The sequence below is a fragment of the Xyrauchen texanus genome, chromosome 1 (genome assembly GCF_025860055.1).
Source record: "Xyrauchen texanus isolate HMW12.3.18 chromosome 1, RBS_HiC_50CHRs, whole genome shotgun sequence".
Lineage (NCBI taxonomy): Eukaryota > Metazoa > Chordata > Actinopteri > Cypriniformes > Catostomidae > Xyrauchen > Xyrauchen texanus.
Genome location: NC_068276.1, coordinates 54,923,287 through 54,943,546, shown reverse-complemented (window position 1 = coordinate 54,943,546; position 20,260 = coordinate 54,923,287). Strand labels below are relative to the sequence as shown.

The 20,260-nt window shown below is 40.4% G+C and overlaps 1 protein-coding gene across 1 annotated transcript in view; it reads right to left on the bottom strand.

Annotated features, from left to right (window-relative positions):
• The window catches only part of LOC127634562 (zinc finger homeobox protein 3-like), a 191,462-nt gene that overhangs the window by 30,627 nt on the left and 140,575 nt on the right, over positions 1–20,260 (bottom strand). The window lies entirely within an intron of this gene.

Below are 20,260 nucleotides of genomic sequence, written 5' to 3'. Positions count from 1 at the left end.
CCCAAGATAATGCAATGGGGGAAAGAAAAACATAAATATTTCAAACTCAGCCCGCTATTCATTTTATTTTGCCAAGTCAAATGCAGAAATCCCCTGTAACCACCTTAAAAGCCCCCTGTTCAATATATTAGGCCATTTAAAGGCAGTGAACCCTCAACAATGGATCTCCAATAATGCCATGTGTAAGTAACGAAGAGAAGATGCTGAAAAACAGATAATAAAAAGGGCATCAATCCTTTTTATTCCCAACTCGTGCCCCCCGAGCACCCCTTTTCCTGGGCCGAGCTTGTTTAAAAGTACCGTGGCTAGAGCACACAAACATTGATTTTGCAATAGTTAAGTCTGTGGTCGTCAATAAGCCTTATCAGTTATTACACAAGTCAGCTAATTCTCAGCAAATGTACTTAAATGTTCTTTTTGAAAATGCCTCCATGTACACTCTGCCCTCTATCAGGTGGGTTATTGATATATCGACAGGACAAAAACGGCCGCTGAAATATCCTGTTCAAATATTCATTGCTCAAAGCAAACGCAAAGATTGCCTTGTCATGACAATATTCAAACCCTTAACTTAAAACAGCTTTTATTGTCCAATAATATTCCAGCCACTTTAGAAGCTCACCCAAATGCGAGACCAACCAGTTCCAAAAGCTGCCACGCAATCCATTAAAGTTTATTCTCATCAGTGTTCGGTTTCTAGAACTGTTAAATTGCGACCTCGATCCATCATTCTTCAAAAACACTTTTTTTTGGTCCCTGCATGAACATGGAGTGGCGTATTTAATAAATGCCCCTGCCATAACTCTCTCACTGCGGGTAATACATCAACATCTCTAAACATTTCCATCTCCTTGACTTAATGTGCTACAAGCAACCATTTGTGTATGTGCGTCTATGAGTGTGTGTAGAGCAGTTACAGCCATTTACATCTGATGCTCTTGTGTGGATTGCTGTGTGTAATTCTGCATTTTGTTGCACTGGTTTAATTATTGATGCACCAAGACGAAACACAACTGGGGCAGACCGTTTGCTAAAGCCTACATGTGCTGTGGTTTTTACTGTGGCATTCGGGGAGATCTATAGTAATTTCATACGAAAACACCAGAATAACAATACAGACTCTTGCTTACACCACTTCAGGTTTATAAAACTATATGTGCTAATACACAATGTTTTTCATTTTAACTGCAAAAAACACCTTGGAAAATTACAGCATAATTCCCTACAGGAGTGCAGTTTTCTGGTTTGAAGGAGGAGGTAAGAAACCAGAACTGTTGTTAATTTCATAAAGGTGTTTCTGGACTCATTTTGAGGGATTCTGTTCTAAAAACAACTCTGAATGATTCAATGCTCACTTGTTTTGCACCTGTTTCAAGTAGCCTTGCATTTGATTGCAATATGGATTATGCAGTTAAGGTCATATTAACCACACTGATTCTTTCTTTAAATGTAGGCATGTGTGGAATAACTGGCTAAATATACATATACAAAATTTCATTCTCACACGAACGAGCCTGTTTCTGTTATGCTCCCAAGGCAACGGGTAATTTCCGTTCTCCATAACCCAACATTACTGAGCGTTGGGCTGAGATATGGGCAGGACACGCGAAAAAGGAACACACCAAGCGCTGCAGTCTAGATAAATCCACCTACACCAGGCTGCTGGGAATTACTGTACGATACGGAGTCAGAAGCAGCCAGATTACAAAATAATCCCCAGGTAGATTTTACACCTCTTGACGAGCTGCCAGTGTGTCTAATTCCTTCTCTAGCATACTTGAATACGTCCCTGAAAGTCAACATGAAAGAGTTTGCTACCCATTTTACTTACATAATGTGATTTCAGAGTGAAACAGGATACATTATGAATGAGAAAAAAAAAATTATTTGGCTCTCGTTATTTTTATTTGAATGGATTGAGAAAAGTAGCTTTTTAATTACAGGTGGTTGAAAAATAAGAGGTCTTGATGACGTCACCCAAAAAGGAAAGTCGTTTTAGAGCAAGAGCAAGTGATTACAGTTTGATTATAAAGATTATAAAATGTAAAAAATAACAAACACCGATGAATATCTTCCAATAAGACAAGGAACGTGCATTAAGACAGTAAATATTTTGAATTCATGTTGACTTTAATCTCATCTCAGCATACGCACTCTCACGTCACTTCTTCATTTACTTTTCTAATCAACATCTCAACTCCTCGACTGTATACTGGACCTCCCCCCATAATATGCAGATAGGTAGACATTTAATTCCACCCATTGCCGAGTGTCTTTAGGAGACAAATGAATGTGCCCATTCCTAATATCAGAGCCAACACGGCAGTACACAATGATTAAACTCAGGCCAGTCATAATTAATGAAAGGTCACAAGTGGCCTTAAGAGTAAGCTGCAAATGAAAAGGACCAACCCAAATGTAGTCATAGATCGGGCCTAGAAATTGATTAGTGGGAATAACTCGGAGCTATGGCGGTAGGCCATTCGCTAACCCAAATCCTAAAAATCTAAAGGACAATACCCTGAAGGTTAGCCTCTATAATTAATCATCCTCATTAACCCATCCTCGTACGATGGTATTAAACTTTTGACTTAATCTAATCACGCCAACAGAATAAGCCCATCGCAGCGGCAGAAATTAAAATGCTCGTCGGTCCTCTGAGGAAACACATTACTCCAACATTTCGATGTGGAACACAGAAAATGGACTTAAATTTTGCACAGAGGACAAACCCAGACATCTCAGTGGATGCCCAATAATGTGCCACAACTGCAGCAGCACATACATTCTGCAGGATACAATGTCTTAAAAAAACACACACTCAACACATAGTCTTTCTCTCAGCATAACTAGATTGCAGTACTTCACATTGACCTATAGGTGTCACCCTATGCAAGCTAGGAAGAAGCGATTGGAAGATGCAGTAACACACATACAGACCAGATGAAGGCAGAGAGGTTAGAAAGGCACAGAAAAATATAGAGAGAACACGGACTGAGAAATATGTGGAGATGACAGAAGCAGATGCTAGACAGGAAGTGCACGCCACCGATGAGATTCGGAAGACAGCACGATTACCTTCAGATGAGGCCATGCTGCCTTCCCCCATTTTCCCAATAGAACAGTGATTACACACATACTAATCATACTGACAGGCACAAACCGCCAAATAAATAATACATGCTAACCACTGCTGCTTCCAGCCTCTCCTGAGCCGACCAAAGGCAAGCTTGTGTATTCATACAAACCATGCATCTAACTCATCAGAAATCATCTTGTCACTGCCTAAAGCACAGCTATGTTGATGAACTATACCTGAAAAGCGCTTCGGGTCCTCTGTAGATTGAGCATTGGGTTGAGGGCATCTGAAGCAGTCTTTGGCCTGCCTCCCCTCAACCTTCCACCAGCCAAAGTGAAGTGGAGTGTTGTGAGCTGGTCTGCCTCTGAACAGCTGCCTCTCTCATTATTCTCATTAGGATTACCGAAGCACTGGTTATCATTTTAACCAGGTGTCACAGCACATACTACTGCAAATCTGTGGGGCCACATCACCCACTATCCGTCTACCTCTCATTCTCCCTCTCATTTATCCCACAACAGACAGACAGCTTCCTTGTCTTTAACGCTGCAGTGTTGGATAAAAACGCAATCTTATTTCACACCTCACAGATCTCTCTCTCCCCAGCTTGCCCCTTCTTTTTTTATTTAAGGTCCCCCCTCTGGCCCCCTACCATCCGCTCCCGCACCCCTTCCCTATATCAAAGCTGTCCTGACTCTGAACTGTGCGGTGGAAAATGAAAGTGACAGAAGGGTTCTGTGGGACAATGGGACATAGGCTTCATGCTGGGGGCTTTAACGCTTTGTCCGCTCTTCATATCAGCACTCCTCTGGCCACGTCCGTGCCCCTCCCGCCCCAAACAGGACCCCCTTCTAAACCACAACACACAGAAAAACACTGCCTCCGCTGCCTTTAAGACCAGCCACAACCTCCTGTCACTGACACCTGAACGCTCGATGAGCGCTCACAAAACCATCCATCGAATGCAGCACGGTCAGTATTAATTGACAGAAGGGTATTTAATTATTGAAAATTAATGCACATGTGAAGTCTGGAGTAAATTAGTATGCTAATACCACAGTTACCACAAGTACATGTCTATATAATGCTTTATCTCAAGACACTTCTAGGTTTTCGTTTTTAAAATCCGCTAGTGTGTGGAACTGCTTTATTACGCCACAAGAATCTATTAAACAGCCCAAGCTGCTGCTACTAGTTCAGAAAGAATGTTGCGAAGCGATACGCAAATGTTACGACCCAAGTTTGGGACCAACATAAGAAGCCATCCAAAGAACCAAGCAATGCAAGACAAAGCCAGTACAAATCCCAGACGAGCCCACAATTTCTGCAACTTATGTGGTCAATAAACCAGGAACAACTTTATCATAATTCAGTAATAGAAAGAAAAGGAAAACTCTCAAATCTTGGAACAGCTCACGTCTTGGAATGTCCATCCACAAATCAAAGTCTTGAATTCAACAATGCCGCTGGGTAAAAAAAAAAGAAAGTAGAAATTGTTTTTCGGCACAACCATTATACACTACATGGCATAGCGATATTCAACTGTAAGGTTGTCAACATACATGGAATTATTTCACATTCATGCAGTTATAGAAAAAACAAATGTAGAAAATGTAAACACTTTGGAATGTCTGTCAACCAATTAGAATCAAGTATTCAGCAATGCAACCATGTAAAAACAAACAAACAAACAGCCTTTCAGTCACAGCTACTGTATTAGTCTGTGTTATCTTTTGGAGAAGAAAGCACAACCACAATAAATGGCATAATGTTCTAACAACATTAATGTTGTACTCCAAAACAGCTTATAAACTGAAGCAAATGAGTTCAGTCACCCAAAACAATGCACGCTGGGTAAACCCCTCAGTCACCACAAACGGTGAGTGCGAGTCAGGCTTAGGGAGCAAACATCATAGAGACCAACGTAGTGCGCATGGTGGCCACACTCCTAAACAAATCCCTCCCTCTGTCCCGTGCTCTCTCTGTCCCTCTCTCACTCACCCCAAATCTATAGAACGAAAACAGTACAACCTCATGTTTGTCAGTCTTTATCATTCTCACACACGCTCAAGCAAACACACACACATCTACAGCATGGGGGAAAAAAGAAAGCTCAGTACCTCTTTGGTTTCAAGGGCTGTGGCTCTGTATCGGAGCGGGGTTGAGTTATGTGCTAAATTCCTGACCTGCCTCCCAGAAGCCATGCCGTTCGCTCAAGACTGGCCCTGACGTGACCCCCATATCTAAATGTGAATGAATACTTTGTGTCTCCAAGGGGCTGTGCGCTGGAGGGGGGAGGCGCGAGGAGGAGGAGGAACAGGAGGAGGGTGGGTTAGCTAACAGCTAGCAAACTTTAAACAGCAAGTTGATCACAAACAGAAGGGAAAGCTCACATTGCCCTAAAACAAGAATTATAGAATACTGAGTTTACATTAAAGTGATATATGCCTAAACATGTAAAACTTAATATATTTTCATCTCAAATCAAATTAAAGATAAATATTTAGAATGAATGAATACAAGTGAAGATCTATTGACAGCATCTGTAGCACACTGTTGGTTACCACAGACAAAAAAATATTTACTGCCAATTATGGACTTACAGTGGTAGTCTATGGTGCATGTGTACAATGGTTGCCCCATAGATTCCATTGAAAGTATATTATTGTACACTTTTTTTTTTTACAAACTGAGTTAAAAATCAAAAACGAATGATTCTGAACTGTTATACCTGCACAAAAAATAATACTTTGATACAGTACATGCCGTGGCACTGAATGAATAGCATTATCCATATACCATGGCATTAATATGGTACTCAAGTGTCCAATAAATGCTGGATTACCATAGGAAATATCTGAAAAAAAACAAAAAAACATGGTAAATGGTAAAAACAATAAAAATAATTGTAACTGTAAACTAGACTAGAGATGGCTAATGTATAAAAACCATGACCTGAGCTAATACACAAACAAGCACATACAGGAGCCATTAGTCAGTGTCTGACAGCTGTCTCTCAAACACAAAACACATTAATAGCAGTGGAGTGTGGATGGCTGTGCTTTTCTCTGCCCTGCTCACTCTGAGGTTGAAAGGGCTGGGTGGACACTGTTCTCCTGCGCCTGGAGACATTTTCCTTCACAAAGACGAGGACAGACAGTCAACGCGTCCCTCAACAACAACAACAGCACTGCACTAGTGTCCTACTGCTCTCATTCTTACATCCACAACAGTTAATGGGGAAACACTTCCTGTGTGTTTCAGACACCACTATGTGTCTCGTCACCCTGAATTTTTCACTTCTTTATATCTCCGCAGGGGCTCAACGATGAGGGGGGCCCGATAACCCAGTGCTTGAGAGAGTTTCTGGCCAGTTTTCACCACATTGGGACAGTACTGCATTGTCACTACATCTTAAATTCATTGTGTGCTTTTATGCCTTACAGACTTCAAGTTCTGGATATAGGTGATGTATTAAACATCGTTGTTCAATAATGCAATTAATGCTGATTCAAAAACGTTACCACGGTAATGTTACCAAGCTGGCTGACATAAATTAGTATTCGTTATAGTTTATGTACAACAAGTTATATGTCACGATTCCCTTGTTGTCTGCCCTGGGTTTCACTTGTCATTGTTAAATGTACTACACTTCCCAGAATCCACCTGCCATCACCACTGCCATTTTGTTCATTGTTCTCACCTGTGTCTAATTCAGTCATCACTCCCTGGTTATTTAAGCCCTGCTTTTTGTTCACTCCTGGTCGTTCGTTGAATGTTGTCAAGCCTGATCTGTGTTTCCCTGCCTGAGTTCTTAGTTTATGTTTGTTTCCCCATCGAGGGTTTTTCCTTTGTGTTTGTTTTGTATTTTGTTAATAATAAAGAAGCCTGCATTTAGATCCTCTCTCCTCGTCTGCTTCGCTGCCTCATTTGTGACATTATAATTAAAACATATGCAATTGTTTCCAGAAAAAATTAAGATAATATACATATATATATATATATATATATATATATATATATATATAAAGAAATAAATTCTATAGCAAAGAAAATAAACGTCCCTTTTTCAGAGTACTGTATTTTAAAAATAATCAAATTCCCAATAACTACATATTTTTATTGTAAATGGTTTAAACAATGTTTTCCATGTTTGTTCAATGAACCATAAACAATTAATGAACATGCAATGGTCGTTAAGACACTAACAGCTTACAGACGTCAGGCAATTAAGATTACAGTTATAAAAACGTAGGACACTAAAGAGACCTTTTTACTGACTCTGAAAAACACCAAAAGAAAGATGCCCAGGGTCCCTGCTCATCTGAGTGAACGTGCCTTAGGAATGCTGCATGGAGGAATGAGGACCGCAGATGTGGCCACGACAATAAATGGCAATGTCCGTATTGTGAGACGCCAAAGACAGAGCTACATGCAGACAGAAAGGACAGCTGATCATTCTCACAGTTGAAGACCATGTGTAACAACACCTGCACAGGATCGGTATATCCAAATATCACACTTGCGGGACAGGTACAAGGTGGTAACAACAACTGCCCGAGTTACACCAGGAACACACAATCCCTCCATCAGTGCTCAGAGTGTCTGTAATAGGCTGAGAGAGGCTGGACTGAGGGATTTTAGGCCTGTTTTAAGGCAGGTCCTTACCAGAAATCACCAGCAACAAACATCGCCTATGGGCACAAACCCACCTTCGCTGGACCAGACAGGACTAGCAAAAAGTGCTCTTCACTGACGAGTCACAGTTTTGTCTCACCAGGGGTGATGGTTGGACTCGCATATATCGTCGAAGGAATGAGCGTTACACCGAGGCCTGTACTCGATTTGGGGAGGAGGGTCTGTCATGGTCTGGGGCAGTGTGTCACAGTATCATCGGACTGAGCTTGTTATCATTGCTGGCAATCTCAAAGCTGTGAGTTACAGGGAAGACATCATCCTCCCTTGTGTGGTACCCTTCCTGCAGGCTCATCCTAACATGACCGTCCAGCATGACAATGCCACCAGACATACTGCTCGTTCTGTGCAAGACAGGAATGTCAGTGTTCTGCCATGGCCAGCGAAGAGCCAGGATCTCAATCCCATTGAGCTTGTCTGGGACCTGTTGGATCGGAGGGTGAGGGCTAGAGCCATTCCCCCCCAGAAATGTCTGGGAACTTGCAAGTGCCTTGGTGGAAGAGTGGGGTAACATCTCACAGCAAGAACTGGCAAATCTGCTACAGACCATGAGGAGGAGATGCACTGAAGTACTTAATGCAGCAGGTGGCCACACCAGATACTGACTGTTACTTTTGATTTTGACCCCCCCTTTGTTCAGGGACACATTATTCCATTTCTGTTAGTCACATGTCTGTGAAACGTGTTCAGTTCATAGCAAAAAACAACAACAACAACAAAAACTGTATAATGTAACCATACATACAAATATAATTGTATAAACTGTATTTTTGCTGGAAAACAATAGTAGGTATTTTATATATGATATTTAACACAGAAATATATATATATATTATAAAGGAAGCAACATATAAAGAAATGATATGCAATTCCGAGACATCCTAGAGAGGGTTGAGAAAAAGTACTGGGGATGAAAAAAATACAAGAATGAACATAACGTTGCATTCAAAGCGCCGATCACATCCAGTCTGATTTATTCACCAGTGGCTTGGAAAATGTGATGGTACAGTTGTGACAGCCCAGTGGATACAACCCTCCCACCCTCCCATTAAAGGCAGGGTTATGATGGCGCTCTGAATATGTATAACACGGAAAAAAAATGTATTGATTTTTAATTTGGTAGAAAGGGACATGAAAATCACATAACCTGAAACTGTCATTGCTCCTTTGTTCATAGCTCATCTCTCCCTGTGTACAGCATTGTTCAAAACTCCATTTAATTACCAGGTAGAGCATGTAAGCATACAGCAAAAAATACAGAAACACTCTACCAATCTGAACATTTGTAACCACATTATAAGTATGACATTCAACTTGATCGGTGACATCCCTCCATATTTAACAGGGAAATGCATGTGTTTGAATGCGTACACAGTGCTAATCTACAAACAGTGATTGGAGCGAATTAACACAACATTTCTCGCATAGAATGCAAATGTCATTATATTCCGTTTACCTTTGTGCAAACACAATACAAAAGCTAATTTCCATTTGGCTGCTTTTCATATTCCATGCAAATGTTTCCTATTAATGTTGGACGGAATGACCAATGTGTCCGGCCCAATATCGGTAACAGTTCGACTCCGTACTCGCGGAGGTCCGGGATGATCTGTCCAATGTTTGTACAATCCAGAGCCTGTCCATTACCAGCTACTTATCTGTTTATGTCTCTCTTTAGACTGGTCTGCCTGGTATAGTGGGACCTCTGAGAAAGATCTCCGCCTGTCGATATATTGAGCGTGGCATTTGCATATCTTTGTAGTGCATCCATCTGCCTTTGGATCACTCTGTAGAGGTGTTAGCTCAGAAAATCAATGTGGATGGGCCTGAACGTACGCATGCACCTATATATGTAGCACCCACCTTGGCATTTGGTAGTTACCATTTATCATATTGTTAACACAAGTCTTAACACAAACTCAAACAACACGCTGTATTCCCACCATAGGTGGGCTTGATTTTGGCTCCCCACGGCACTGAGGCGTTCTGTCCATACATGTCTTGCAATTGAAGACTATGTGCAGCACCACACACTTGTTTATGTTTGTGGATCATCAGATAAAACAGAATTTCTAAGGGCATATGAATATCAAATAACAATCCATTTCGTTTTAGAAATATAAGTGTGGTTTGAATCGATTTGTTTTTGCCAATGGATTGCAGAGCACCATGATAGCTATGAAGGGCTTAAGAAGTGTGATTTTAATGCTGCTTTCGGTCTTTGCTAACTGTGATGGTGGATCACTTAGCACTTTTAGTGTCTATGCAGGCATATAGTATACACACATACTGAAGTGAAGTGAGATGCGGGACATTGGGATTCAGAAGATATTTCAAAAAGAATTGTTCAAAAGCATCTTCAGGGGCTATGTTCGGAATGGCATACTACCATATTATTTTTACTGTTTCTGCAACATGCTGTATGTATACTGCAGTATATAACAGAGAATAAGAGTGGAAAACTATATTCCACAATAGAAGTGGGTAAAAATATTGTTTTAACGATTAATCTTCATTTAAATGATCTCAATATCGATTCTTAAATCCCAAGATCGATATTTCAATCAACGCACAAACCTCTACTACAATGAGAGGAAATCGCTTGCATTTGCAACTAAATTTTGTCACTAAAGTGAATATATTTAGCAACTGGCTGTTGCTAAATATATTCATGTAAATGTTTACATTTCACTCTCCAGATTGTGTAGGTTAGTTGTGAAGTGTCCAGCAGCGAGATCCTTTCACAGCGTGTTGAGAGTAAAAGTTGTTCCGTGTATTGTGTGTCTGAAGACGAGATCCACGCAAACAATTTGTCATTGAATACTGTCTCTTTAAATATCCTGTCTGTTCTTTACAATCAGTTGTTTATCAAAAATAACTACAAAAAACATTTAATTTGAGTCATGCATTGCACAGATAAGGTAAAGCCATTCGAGTCCTCTGTAGTTAACAATGCGCTCATTTAAAGATTTTTTTTTTTTTTTTTACAGAAATGCCATTTTGTGTTAAAGAGACAGTATTGATTTTAGTACATGTTCAACAAAAGTTTCCACCTTTATTAATTATTAAAATTGATAGTGATAGTTGAAAAGTGATAGTTTACCATGTTATCATGTTGTTTTAATCCTATATGACTTATTTTTGGGTGAACTATGGCTTTAAGACTTTTAGCACAATCACAAAACTGGATTAAAACGGCCAAATAGCCATTCATTTCAATAGAAAATGCAACAAAAATGGAGCACACTACTGTTTATTGGAGTGTTTATCATTGCATATTGCATTCTATAAAAAAATGAAATAAAATTTAAATAAAATAATAAAAATAGGCAGTATGCAGTGTACACTCTGCAATATGCACACACCCTGTACACACATGCCAGATCGCTGCAGTTCCACCCCCGGTGGCAGCTAATAGCAATCCGCTACTGAAATCCAATGTGTATGTTATACAGGAACTTAAAACAAGCTCAGTACCGCCACCAGTTATTGGAAAAAATAAACAATAAAATAAAAAAGGAAATATGCTTTATCCATCCCATTTTCAGGCCTTTTTCTAATACTAATCAAACACTTGCTGCTCCCTTCCTCCATTTATCTTTCGTTTTCGGCCTCTTTGCATAACCCATCCATTACGTTCACATGAAATATGAAAAGGCAATATCCTCTCTGTGTTTGTACTGAAGAGTAATGCGATTGTGTTGTCATTTATAGGAAATAATCGCAAACCTCTCTTTCATTTTCCAGTTCAAATAACCATGAAAAATTAGCCCACAATGTCAGGAGGGACAACAAAGGAAGGCGCGCAGACTATCGCTTCTCCACCGCGCTTGACATTTCTCCTTGATAGGAAAATGTCTGCTTGTTTCTATCTTTCTTTTTTGTTACAAATAAAGCCTTTTCTCTTTCTTAATGAAAAAGTTCTGCACTTTGATCTTGAGAATCTCACCCTGCACTCTCTTTTTAGTGACAATTGGGTGTTAGAGTTGACCCAGCGTGAAGTAACTGAACAGGGAGGGGGTCATCATCACCCTAAACCCCTGATATTCGCCCTCCAATGCACATGAAATCTCCTATGCCCAAAGAAAGCCTCTTCGCACTTTTTCCCTAATGGCCACTAGTGAGGAGAATAGTTGTTTTACTGGGGTCTGGGTCGCTCTGGAAACTGTCCTACAATCAGGATAAATAATTCAGCAGCCATCAGATGCCCTGGCTGCATTGCAACCACCTATGACCTCAGATCAGTTGATGCACATATATCCAATGAAGCACTTTTAAAGACACAGTTCACACACAAATTTAAAATACATCATCGTTTACTCACACTTATAGCATAATGTTTCAGCATCAATCACCATTTCTTTTCATTGTTTGGAAAAACAATGCAATGAAAGTGAAAGGTGATTGAGGCTAACATTCTGCCAAACATCTCCTTTGCGTTCCACAAAAGAAAGGTAGATGGAAGTAAGCCCTACTGGTTTGGAACAACATGAGGGCAAGTAAAAGATGAACATTTTCATTTTTGGGCGAACAATCCCTTTAAGGCTTGTAAATGTCTCACTCGTTTAGTGCTGTGAGATGTCCAGATACTGCAGGTCTCGAATGTGCCTTTTTTCAGTGAGAAACAAACTAGTGGTAATTGGATTGCTATCCGTGAAAGCTCCATAATGACGCTTAATAGACATGCATTGTTTGTCTGCAGTAATTATACACAACATGATCGGCCTCATCTCCATTTTCTGATGTAATTACTATAGATATGTTTATCCGGCTGACAATTAATATTTGCACGTGTGTTTTTTGTGCATGACTAAAAGCCCGAGTATACAGTATGTACTGTATGTGTTCCAACAACACAACTGAAAACGCTGTACTTCAGAGCTCATGCCAAATGAAAGGGAAAGCTAATTTTTTCATAATTAAAGTCTCGATTACAGCCGCACTACATTCTCATTACAGGGTTGCAGAGCACATATTCATTTAGGAAATGATGTGATGAAAAGTGTAAAGAGCAAAATGAAAATTTACAGTGCTTCAGAGAATCGAGGACTTTCTGTACCAGCACTGTAGCCAAATACCCACTGAGAAAAATGTATGTTAAAAATAGTGAGAGCTGTGAGCAGACAAACATTTGGCAAATATTAGGACAGCCTAGGGTCCTCCCACACTTAAAGGGACCAACCTATGCTAAAGCAAACACTAGAATTACTGCAGTATCATAAACCAGACAATTGTTGATTCCAATAAACCTAGCAGTCAAAATTCATCAAATGTACAGGTGGGCGAAGATCATTTTTGTCACGGCCAGACAAATGAGGTGCCCAAGCAAGCGGAATGCAAACACGCCATACAGTAACGCTGTTTCAAATGTATCCCCCCTTCCTCTTGTCAGTTAATTTATTTATTTTCTTCCCATGATTGCAAATTTACATATTTCTAAAAGAGGATTATAGTTTGTGATGCATATAATGAGATTTCGCCTCAAAAAGCTAATGAAAAAAGACTCATCTTATGCAATTAGCCAGGGCTTATTTAGTCTCCTCCTGTAATGTATTAATTCATTATCGCATAATTCGGCCATTATTTATTTATTTATTTGATTACACACGCACACCTTAAAGCCTTAATTACAATAGAAACTGGGGAGGTCGAGGAAGAGAGGCAACGCACCAACTTAGTTATCAGTCGATCTAGTTATCCATTTAATCTCGTGAGTATATCCATCCAATCTCTTATCAGCATCCTCTAATCTCGGTCTAATCAGTTTACCAATTTGCTGTATGGCGACTGGCTCACTGGAAAGAAAAGGACTCAAAAACATTCTTTGAAAAAGATCATCTCGACGATGAAGCCAGAGTTTGGCCTTTTGGCTGAGACTTCTTTTCTATCTTCTACCTTCCCTTGCTCCACACTCAGGGTTAAAAAATAAGGATCTTTTCTGCTGAACCAATCAGGCCAGTAGTTCAGATCTTTACTTGCCTTGCAAACAATGAAAACTGAATTTTCATTGTTGGATGAATTATCCCTTTAAAGTCCTAATGACATGGATTGGCTAGAGTTCCATGGTCAGTTTGGCTGTATTCATGTCCACCAGTGGGGGTCACATAAGTCAAGTGAGCACATTTAATTTATTTTCAACACACATACATGCTTTTACAGATATTAACAGTTGTGATTTGCTCCCAGCCCTTAAACCCAGAAAGCAAGCATTAATTTGCTCCATTTAGAACAAGCCTGCAATGCCTGGTGCTCCTGTAGCTTGATGACAGCAACGCCAAGCTCATGGGTTCAGTCCCAGGGAACACATAGACAGACAGACAGACCGACAGAAAGACAAAAAGTATGCATTTTAACTAACAGACTCAAAATTTCGAATGCCACTCTATACCTTTAATGCACCAAGTGGCTTTGGATAAAAGCATCTGTCAAACGCATGGATGTACATGTACAATGTAACAAGCCTGTAGCTTGCTCAGAGTGTTAGACTTCCTTTGACACATGTCGTAAATCAGTTTGAATGGACGGGGCATTCAATGTGGAGTAAAGTTTGAGCGCTGTGTTGTGATGGGCTCCTGGCGAGATGAACCGAAATGATTACAGTCACTCCTGTTATTCAGCAAGTTATCTTTGGCTCAGGGAAAGAGAAGGTAAAGTCGAGAGATGTGAGTGATCGCACCATCCTTGCCTGAACATGCAGCGGCTGCCTTAAAATAACAGGGAGTAAAAATACCACCAATCTTGCCCGTGTTTTATTTACTTTATCACATAAACATCCTGCATGCCCATTAATTGGAAGCAGAGTTCATTCTATAAGCAAGCACTCTATCTATCAGTCTGTCCGTCCGTCCGAAATTACCCATGTATAGGAGGTGTTGACAAATGTTCATGTACTTGCGAGCTAAATATTCTTATTCGTTTATGCAGTGTGAGAGGAGCACATGTCCATACAATTCAGTATTACTTCCCAACATTCAGAGGAACTGAAGCCAATGGTCTCGGGATCAAATCAGCAACATTTTGTAGAATGAAAGGTTAGCTTGTTGTATGTACGAGTATTTGTTTCCTTTGTGCTGACTCTGCAGAGCGACTGGAAGAGAGAGAAAGCGAGAAGCAAAGGGAAAGAGAGAGTAAGAGAGAGAGGGAGAGAGAGAGAGCAGGTTTGTCATTGGTCTCTCTTGGGCAAGCATGGGATTAACTATTATTCTGTTCCTTTGAGACCACTGTTGAGCCTAAATTGGTTCCAAGGTTTTGCACCAATCCCTCCACCAAATTCTGCAACTGTGGGCCAGCGCTGCAGCCCTGTGCTTTTATATAAAAAGCTTCTGTTATTGCTATTTTTATTGTTGCTTTTGATGCCATCCCCACTGTGGAGGCTGGGCGAGGAAGACTTCTCTGTCTAATTAGGCAGAGGTCTGTCTCATTGAAATGAGGGAGCAGGTAGCTCACATTAATTATTCATCCCTCAGGTAAACATTGGGGCAGCCATGCCTGATGACTGGACTGAAAATATGAGCTGGGTGAAGCCACTAACTAATACAGCCCCCCACCCCCCCTGAGGCTGCAGGGTGGAAAATAAACAAGAATGTATTAGATGCTGAAGAATCCTTTGCACTTTTTAGTTATAACAAAACAACAGTGCTTCTAATACCACTAGGAGCAATGAGGTATTAGATTGGGACAATGGCCTAAGTGCCCAAGTTTCACAGTGTACAGAACAGACTTAGGCTGCCAACACATTAAAATTAAACCGAAATTGCACATTAATTCTGGATCCACTTAGATTCAGCCAGATACAGGCAGAAGCCTCATCCCAGCTTTTCTTTTCTTTTCCTCTCTGTCTGAGCTCCAGCAAAAAACAGCCTCACAAGGCACCAGCCAGGACCGGCGGCCTCATGAGAAGGCTGTGATAAGAATTCATTTCTCCCAATTATGTGCTCTTGTCCACTGCTTCAGTTCATCAGTTCAGTGCAGCCAAGTCAATAAAAGGGCTTGTAATGAAGCAATCAGATGCAGCCTGGCTCCCAAGGCCCCGGTCTCGGCTCCAGGCTTCCAGAGCAGGCCAGGCTGTCCTGTGAGGGGGGAGTTTGGGATTGCAGCACAGATGGTCTCAGAGCTGAGGGGCTACTGCCTTACAAATGGCTGTAATTGAAGATCCAACTCCTACAGATGGGAGAAGATCAGTTTAATGCCAGACACAACCTATATATATGGTAAGGTGTGAATGGCTGGGAGTGTCCTTTAGGGAACAGAGAGTTTAAATCTGAGTGTTTTTTGCCCGTGAAAACTTGCCACCATGATGCTAGGGTGTTGTGGTTGATTGCTATGAGGTTGCAAAGGTGTTCAAAGTCATTTTTAGCACATTGCTATGCAGTTGGAGGGCATTCTGGGTGGTTTCTAGGGTGATCTAGATGGTTGCTTAGAGACCCAAATCAAAAGAGCTCACCTGCGTGTCTCAATCAATACGTTTATTTATAATCGAGCTACAGTGGGTTTTAGTATAGTCGAGCTAGAGCATGCGGAGCATACAATGGCGAGGCCAAGTAGTCCAATAACGTGTAATCCAATTAACGTGTATACATGTTAGACGAAGCCGAGCTATTTAGGTTTGTTAGTAGGACTTAACTTAAACATTTATATGATGATTTTAAAAGACACTGTAACACAGTTAATGATGGGCAAGGACGAGAGAACCGGCTAGTCAATATAAATTATCTCTCTCTCTCTCGAACCATCGTCACCGGCCGCCTTTATCCATCGCGATATTCCGACCCGGCCCCGCCCCCTCCGATCCACAGACACATTCATTTTCAGCCCAACTGAAATTTATAAAGCTGAGCCACAGTCGCATTATCTAAGTCTGTTACGGTGTGGTGGTGGTGTGGTGGTCTAAGCACATAACTGGTAATGTGGTAATCAGGTAGGACGCTGGTTTGAGCCCCACAGCCACCACCATTGTGTCCTTGAGCAAGGCACTTAACTCCAGGTTGCTCCAGGAGGATTGTCCCTGTAATAAGTGCACTGTAAGTCGCTTTGGATAAAAGCGTCTGCCAAATGCATAAATGTAAATGTAAATGTTACTCCGACTTTGCCAAATTTGTAACCTACAGGAACAATTTCAGTCAGATTAAAGCATTTACAGTGCATTCGTTTTAGTTTGAACTCCGACTCTGTAAGTCCAATGCTCTATCAGGTGAGTAACTGTGCAAGCTATTCACATTGGAATAAGTGTATATATGTAGGTGGGTCTGTAATACAAGCATTAAAATACATAGTTTTTCAAAATATGCATTAAGAGTTAAAGTGTGTCGACATAATAAAATAGCAGGGTCTGAGTAATAGAGAACAATAAGTATTTATAAAGTCATAATCAGCAATTAAAGTCATCATTTGAGTGAAAGTGAACAAAAAGTTGTTGTAGCACCACTCGTGTTCATTTCACAACTGCAGGGAATTGTACCTGGAGACACATATAACCACGTTGACCACATTGAGACCATGTTGCAAAGTTTAAGAGATTTGATCAATTCCCCAACCTTAAGTATGAGCAATAGTAATAGTGATGCTTGCCTTAGTAAGCACCACTTATTACAGCTAAACTGCACAAGGAATTAATGACAGGGCCATCACCTGTGGCAGTTTGTTGTGTTTGAGAGGTTTAGAAACTGAAAACTATCCCCAGCCAAACTCTCTCTTTATTCTTCTTATAACAAACTCTCATTTGTTTTGCCCTCTTCCCTCTCAACCTCTTCTGCTCTGTCCCTGTCCAACATGTGGAAAGCATTACAGGGATTCAGGGAGAAAAATGCATGTGTTGAATCATAATCTGGACCTAAAAGTGCTGGAATCTGTTCTCCTTTGTCTCGTAATGCTGTGAATGTTCTACCAAAATTAAAATGAGGCCTCTTTGATCTGTTTCATATTGTGCTGTTCCTTCAAAAGATAGAGGAAGTCACAGTCAACCTTTCATTCAGCCCAAAGCACATACAGTACACTCAGACACAGCTTTTGCACACATACTCGTAATTTGTTTACAGTAGGTTCAAGGTTCAACTGCAGGGCAGAAAACAAGGTCAATGTATCCTCCTAAATCAACACTCATGGAGGGCTGTTCAACTAGGTTTTGTAGTCCAAGCAAGCGTAACACTTCAAATACATGAGTCGAGGACAATTTTGGTGGTATACAACTCAAAAGACAAGTATTAATAGTGCTTTCCTTTCAAGGAAGAATGTATTAAACATTTCTCTTGGCTTGTCTCTCTATCCATTTCTAGCAGCCTGTACTATATTTTAAAGCTAAAGCCCCCATGGTAGGAATCCACCTGACAAGAGCGCCAGTACAAGCACCAGTCATTAACCTCCAGAGCAGGCAGCTGCCATGTGATGTAGTGTGCTCACCCAGCTGCAGAAGGGCTCTATTGATCCTGTGCATACTTGGTGCCTTCCTGGATGTTTATAATCAATATGCAAATAGCCTACAGCATTGATTCAATATTAATTTTCAATTAGGGTATCCTCTGGGGGTCTGCTGGGGTCAATACACAACCATTCAGAGTGCAGGCTTGAGCAAGTCGCAAGAATTGACATTCCTCCACCACCAAGACACCTTACTTACTGTTTATTTGGTCTGCCCCACTTTAAGCACCAATTAGGAGTATAGGTTTCAGTTGGAGAGATGGATGAAGTGCCCGCCTCTCTTGTTCGAATCTCTCTTGCTTCCTTTCTATTTCTGCTTTTTACAAAGTTTTTGTAAACCCCTTCCATAGGAAACATATAATAATAATAAACAAACACACATAATATTTCAGAATTTTTGAGAAAAAGAAAGTTATAAGTGGTAAATCTGTTTATAAACTAAAACGTGCTGTGCGCGGCACGACAACATCATGAGTACAGAAGCTTGCATAAACTGCCGCCGGTGTCCTCTCCTTTTCCAAGACTTTCTGGCCTGTGATTTTCTGCATATTTCATTTTATGCTGGAAAGGAGCCGTTCATTCAGGTACAAGAGAACCGTCTGAACACATTTAACACTGATCAAACTTCACTTGTTTTTAAAGGTGCAATATGTAAGATTCAGAAACCCTTGTTATTAATGACACCTGTGGCCATTAAGTGAACTGCAGCCAGCTGCATGTTGCTCGCGATCGCGAGCACACACTCCATAGGGACACAACCATATCAACCTTGGTGAACCTTGGTATAAATAAAGTAACCTGAACCTGACCCTGAGCATCGACCAAAACAAAGTGTCTGAAGTCCGGCATCATGCTGACTGATGAGGCAACATAATTAAAATTACACAGTTATGACTTTTACTAGAAACTTTGAGACTGCACATTATATTTGACTCTCCAGTGCTGGGATGGTTAAAACAAAGTGTGGATAAAGGTCTGACTATGCAAGACTGTAGTTTGAAGTAATCACTTTTCTTTGCATGATACACTGACTGCATTTATACGCCTATGTCAGCATTAGCTAGCTAGCCAGCTTTATCAATAGCTGTTAGCTAGATATGGTGGATGATGACAGTAGCTGTTTATAATATAGACTGAACATTATAAATAAGTTGACACAGTTCTATATTGATGTGATTCCATCACAACTGTCCTTTTGCTATATCGATGCGCTATTGTTTTATAATAATAGTTTGTATATATTTTTGTTATGTTACGTTACACTAATGAATGGACATTTTTGTATTATCTTGAACATTGTCTAGCATTCATTTAATGTGTTATTGTAGTTTACCTTGCTGAATAATTACATATTAACATTGACATTAATGACTTTGAGTATAAAGTAAAGATTGTTGAAATTATTTGAAAGTTACGTAGCAAGGTAACTTGTGATTCGTCAGCGTTAGCAGGCAAGATCAAGTTAGCTAAAATTACACAGATCATTTCTTATACCACTATATTTCACATGCTTTGGAGTTATGTAAGTTTACCTCTCCAATAAGAAGAATTCCAATTCAGGGTTGATTTTGATCTTCAAAACCGAATGAAGGTCCCTCCAGGAATCAAATGCCCTGCCGATGTTCACTCTAGTTTTCGCTCGACCATGTTACCGCTTAGCTAGACTGGATCCAGTAGATAACTGTTTTTAGTTTTTTTTGGTTGACTCTGAGTTTGTGTAGGAGTCGGTGTTGTGCTGGGAGCCGGACATTTGCTGGATTCCATCTCTGAGATAACGTTACCTAGTGTTGCATATTGTCTGTTGACACTGTTGAATATTGGAAGGACTGAGGCAAGGCTCTGGGGAGCCTTAACACATAAACATAACATCCTTTGGATTTTCCCGGCAAAATTGACCCACTCCCTTCGCATGAATATCAGTCTACAGGCTTTAATATCTATAAATATTTGAATATAAAAATATCAACACAAAAAATGCCAATGCAACAAGATCCATGTTTTATTAATAATATCAGATATAGCTACAGTTAAATACATTGCGATTTACTTTTGATTTTTCACTGAAAAATGTTT